This window comes from Bos grunniens, chromosome 2 (genome assembly GCF_055505025.1).
Source record: "Bos grunniens cultivar Pamir isolate PY7600 chromosome 2, Bosgru_T2T1.0, whole genome shotgun sequence".
Taxonomy (NCBI): domain Eukaryota; kingdom Metazoa; phylum Chordata; class Mammalia; order Artiodactyla; family Bovidae; genus Bos; species Bos grunniens.
The window spans coordinates 55,290,888-55,296,810 of record NC_141166.1 but is presented as its reverse complement, the minus strand read 5'-3'; the positions used below and the strand labels follow the sequence as shown (position 1 = coordinate 55,296,810).

The 5,923-nt window shown below is 37.0% G+C and overlaps 1 pseudogene; it reads right to left on the bottom strand.

Annotated features, from left to right (window-relative positions):
- Positions 1-4,808: 4,808 nt before the first annotated feature.
- On the bottom strand, positions 4,809-4,917 carry LOC147378110 (small nucleolar RNA U3; annotated as a pseudogene).
- Positions 4,918-5,923: the final 1,006 nt, after the last annotated feature.

Here is a 5,923-nt window from a genome sequence, read left to right as displayed (position 1 = left end):
CATGGCATTTGGTCCCATCACTTCATGGCAAATAGATGGGGAAACAGTGGAAACAATGTCAGACTTTATTTTTCTGGGCTGCAAAATCACTGCAGATGGTGATTGCAGCCATGAAATTAAAAGACGCTTACTCCTTGGAAGGAAAGTTATGACCGACCTAGATCTGATCAGATCAGATCAGTCGCTCAGTCGTGTCTGACTCCTTGCGACCCCATGAATCGCAGCACGCCAGGCCTCCCTGTCCATCACCAACTCCCGGAGTTCACTGAGACTCACGTCCATCGAGTCAGTGATGCCATCCAGCCATCTCATCCTCTGTCATCCCCTTCTCCTCTTGCCCCCAATCCCTCACAGCATCAGAGTTTTTTCCAATGAGTCAACTCTTCACATGAGGTGGCCAAAGTGCTGGAGTTTCAGCTTTAGCATCATTCCTTCCAAAGAAATCCCAGGGCTGATCTCCTTCAGAATGGACTGGTTGGATCTCCTTGCAGTCCAAGGGACTCTCAAGAGTCTTCTCCAACACCACAGTTCAAAAGCATCAATTCTTCAGCACACAGCCTTCTTCACAGTCCAACTCTCACATCTATACATGACCACAGGAAAAACCATAGCCTTGACTAGATGAACCTTTGTTGGCAAAGTAACGTCTCTGCTTTTGAATATGCTATCTAGGTTGGTCATAACTTTCCTTCCAAGGAGTAAGCATCTTTTAATTTCATGGCTGCAGTCACCATCTGCAGAGATTTTGGAGCCCAGAAAAATAAAGTCTGACACTGTTTCCACTGTTTCCCCACCTATTTCCCATGAAGTGATGGGACCAGATGCCATGATCTTCGTTTTCTGAGTGTTGAGCATTAAGCCAACTTTTTCACTCTCCACTTTCACTTTGATCAAGAGGCTTTTTAGTTCCTCTTCACTTTCTGCCATAAGGGTGGTGTCATCTGCATATCTGAGGTTATTGATATTTCTCTCTGCAAGCTTGATTCCAGCTTTTGCTTCTTCCAGTCCAGCATTTAGTACTCTGCACAGAAGTTAAATAAACAGGCTGACAATATAAAGCCTTGACGTCCTCCTTTTCCTATTTGGAAGCAGGCTGTTGTTCCATGTCCAGTTTTAACTGTTGCTTCCTGACCTGATACAAATTTCTCAAGAGGCAGATCAGGCGGTCTGGTATTTCCATCACTTTCAGAATTTTCCACAGTTTATTGTGATCCACACAGTCAAAGGCTTTGGCATAGTCAATAAAGCAGAAATAGATGTTTTTCTGGAACTCTCTTGCTTTTCCATGATCCAGCGGATATTGGCAATTTGATTTCTGGTTCCTCTGCATTTTCAAAAACCAGCTTGAACATCAGGAAGTTCACGGTTCACATATTGCTGAAGCCTGGGTTGGAGAATTTTGAGCATTACTTTACTAGCGTGTGAGATGAGTGCAATTGTGTGGTAGTTTGAGCATTCTTTGGCATTGCCTTTCTTTGGGATTGGAATGAAAACTGGCCTTTTCCAGTCCTGTGGCCACTGCTGAGTTTTCCACATTTGCTGGCATATTGAGTGCAGCACTTTCACAGCATCATTTTTTCAGGATTTCAAATAGCTCAACTGGAATTCTATCACCTCTGCTAGCTTTGTTCATAGTGATGCTTTCTAAGGCCCACTTGACTTCACATTCCAGGATATCTGGCTCTAGGTCAGTGATCACACCATCGTGATTATCTGGGTCATGAAGATCTTTTTTGTACAGTTCTTCTGTGTATTCTTGCCATCTCTTCTTAATATCTTCTGATTCTGTTAGGTCCACACCATTTCTCTCCTTTATCGAGCCCATCTTTGCATGAAATGTTCCTTTGGTATCTCTGATTTTCTTGAAGAGATCCCTAGTCTTTCCCATTCTGTTGTTTTCCTCTATTTCTTTGCATTGATCGCTAAGGAAGGCTTTCTTATCTCTTCTTGCTATTCTTTGGAACTCTGCATTCAGATGTGTATATCTTTCCTTTTCTCCTTTGCTTTTCACTTCTCTTATTTTCACAGCTATTTGTAAGGCTTCCCCAGACAGCCATTTTGCTTTTTTTGCATTTCTTTTCCATGGGGATTGTCTTGATACCTGTCTCCTGTACAATGTCATGAACCTCATTCCATAGTTCATCAGGCACTCTATCTATCAGATCTAGGCCCTTAAATCTATTTCTCACTTCCACTGTATAATCATAAGGGATTTGACTTAGGTCATACCTGAATAGTCTAATGGTTTTCCCTACTTTCTTCAATTTAAGTCTGAATTTGGTAATAAGGAGTTCATGGTCTGAGCCACAGTCAGCTCCGGGTCTTGTTTTTGTTGACTGTATAGAGCTTCTCCATCTTTGGCTGCCAAGAATATAATCAATCTGATTTCAGTGTTGACCATCTGGTGATGTCCATGTATAGAGTCTTCTCTTGTGACCGACCTAGATAGCATATTCAAAAGCAGAGACATTACTTAGCCAACAAAGGTCCATCTGATCAAGGCTATGGTTTTTCAGTGGTCATGTATGGATGTGAGAGTTGGACTGTGAAGAAAGCTGAGCACTGAAGAATTGGTGCTTTTGAACTGTGGTGTTGGAGAAGCCTCTTGAGAGTCCCTTGAACTGCAAGGAAATCCAGCCAGTCCATTCTAAAGGAGATCAGTCCTGGGTGTTCATTGGAAGGACTGATGCTAAAGCTGAAACCCCAGTACTTTGGCCACCTCATGCGAAGAGTTGACTCATTAGAAAAGACCCCGATGCTTGGAGGGATTGGGGGCAGGAGGAGAAGGGGACGACAGAGGATGAGATGGCTATATGGTATCACTGACTTGAAGGACATGAGTTTGGGTGAACTCCGTGATTGGTGATGGACAGGGAGGCCTGGTGTGCTGCAATTCATGGGGTCGCAAAGAGTCAGATACGACTTAGTGACTGAACTGAGTGTGTGTTAAAATTTCCTTCAAATTAAGGCTAAATAATATTATATTTTATGTGTATCATACATTTTTTAATCCATGCATGCATTAATGGACATTAGGCTAGCTTCAAGCTGTTGACTATTAGAAATAGTGTTGCTATGAACTTGGGCATAAACATATCTGTTTGAGTCCTTGGTTTCAGTAATTTTGGGTTTATATGCAGAAGTGGAATTCTCTTCAAAAAGGCATATCCAAAAGTATAATACTAATGTCAAAGAACTTATTGTCTGTGTTTTCTTCAAGAAGTTTTGTGGTTTTAGATCTAACATTTAAATATTTAATCAATTTTGACTTTACTTTTGTGCATATTGTGAGAGAGTCATCCAGTTTGATTATTTTACAGGAGCTGTCCAGGTTTGCCAACACCATTTACTGAAGAGACTGTCTTTTCCCCATTGTATATTCTTGCTTTCTTTGTCATAGACTAATTGCCCATTTAAGTGTAGGTTCACTTCTGGGCTCTCTATTCTGTTGCATTGATCATTGTGTCTATTTTTGTGCCAGTAGCATACTGTTTTGATGCCTAGAGCTTTGTGGTATACTTTGAGCTCAGGCAGCATATCACTTCTAGATTTGTTTTTTTCTCAAGATTATTTTGGCTGTTCAGGGTCTTTGTGTTTCCATTTAATTTTAGAATTACTTGTTCCAGTCCTGTAAAGAATGCCATTGGTATTTTCATAGGGATTGCACTAAGTCTGTAGTTTACCTTAGCGGGTATGATCATTTTAACAATAGTAATTCTTCCTACCCATAAATGCAGCATATATTTATATCTATTTGTATGGTATTCAGTTTCTTTCATCAGTGTCTTATGATTTTCTGAATATAGCTAGGTTACTTCCTTAGTGACATTTATTCCTAGTTATTTTATTATTTTTTATGTGATAGTAAATGTGATTTAAAAAATTTTCTTTTTCTGAAAGTTAGTATTAGTTGTGTTCTTTCTTTCTTTTTCTGTTGTTAGTGTATAGAAATGAAACAGATTTCTCTATATTAATCTTTCATCCTGCAACTTTAACAAATTCATTGATGAGATAATAGTTTTTTGGTGAGGTCTTTGGGATTTTCTAAGTATAATATTATGTCATCTGCATACAGTGATAGTTTTAAATTTTCCTTTCCAATTTGGATTTTTTTAAATATTCTTTTCTCGTATGATTGCTAGAGCTAGGACTTGCAATATTGTGTTGAATAAAAATAGCAAGTGTTGGCATACTTTTCTTGTTACTGAGGAAGTGCTTTCATGTTTTTGTTAGTGTGTCTGATGTTAGCTAAGGGCGTGCCATATATGGCCTTTATTAGGTTATATTTCCTCTATACACATTTTGTTGAGTTTTTATTTTACATTATTGTTGAATTTTGTCAAAGGTTTTTTTGTGCATCTATTGAGATGATCGTATGATTTTCAGTCTTCAGTTTGTTAATGTGATGTATCAATTGATTTTTGGTTACTGAACTATCCTTGTATCTTGGATAAATCCAAATTTATTACAGTGTATGATCCTTTTAGTAGCCTGTCGAATTCAGTTTGCCAATACTTCATTGAGAGGTTTTGCATCTCTGTTGACCAGTGATTTTGGCCTGTCATTTTCTTTTTTTGTATGATGCTTTTGTCTGATTTTTTCATCTGGGTGATCCTGGCCTCATAGAATGAATTTAGAGGTTGTCTCTCTTTAGAATATTTCAGAATATTTTTAGATGGATAGATGTTAACTTTTCTTTAAATATTTGCTAAAATTCATTCATGAAGCCACGTGGTCCTAGAGTTTTTTTTTGGTCAGGAGTCTTTTTTGTTTGTTTTTGTGGTTTATTTTTGTTTGGTTTTTGTTTTCACGCTGCACTTCCTCCTTGTGGTTTCTGGTGCCCTACACATCTATATGTTATTCAGAGAAACTTCTCTAGTAAGGAAATATAGAAATGATCCCTGAAAGTACAGCCTTAAGAGTTTGTTTTCTAGCTGATTAAATTTTATTACTGGTAATAGATCTGTTAATATTTTCTATTTCTTTCTGTTTCACTCTTGAGACATTGCATATTTCTAGGAATTTACCCATTTCTTCTAGCTTGTGCTTTTTTTGGTATATAATTTTTTTTATTAATAGTAGTCCTTTATGATTTGTCATATTTCTGCAGTGACAATTGTAACTTCTCTTTCATTTCTGACTATATTAACATGGACTTTCTTTCTTTTTCATTCATGAGTATGCATAAAGAGCAACCAATTTTTTAAAAATCCCTTCAAAGAATCAGCAGTTGATCTCTTCTGTCATTTTATTTAGTCTTTATTCCATTTATTTCTGCATTGATCTTTATGATTTCTTTCCTTCTGCTTACTTTGGGTTTTGTTTATTATTATTTCTGTTCCTTTTGGTGTAAGACTAGGTGAGATTTTTCTTATTTCCTGAAGCAGGCTATACATTTCCCTCTTACAACTGCTTTTATTGTGTCCCATGGATTTTAGATAATTTTGTTTTCATTTTTCATTTTTATTTGTCTCAAGAGATTTTTAAATTTAGTTTTAAATTTCTTCAGTGATCTCATGGTTGCTTAGTTGCATATAGTTTAGCCTCCATCTGTTTGTGTTTTGGGCATTTTTTCCATTTTAGTTGATTTCTAATCTTGTAATATGTGGTCAGAAGAGCTTCTTCATATGATTTCAGTTTCATTGAGTTTATTTAGAATTGTTTTGTGGCCTAGCATGTGCTTATCCTGGAGATTGTCCCATGGGCATTTGAAAAATGTGTATTGGGTCATTGTGTAATTATTATTTCTTAGTAGTAATGAAATGTTCATTTGGTTCTGAAATAATGTTTGGTTGACAGTAAACTTTAGGCTTATGTCACTTTTTGAAGTAAGAATCTACTTTTCTACTTTAAATTCTAGTAGTCATTTTTTGTATATATACTCTAATGTTTAAAATAAATATAGTTTAAATTACCTCAGATT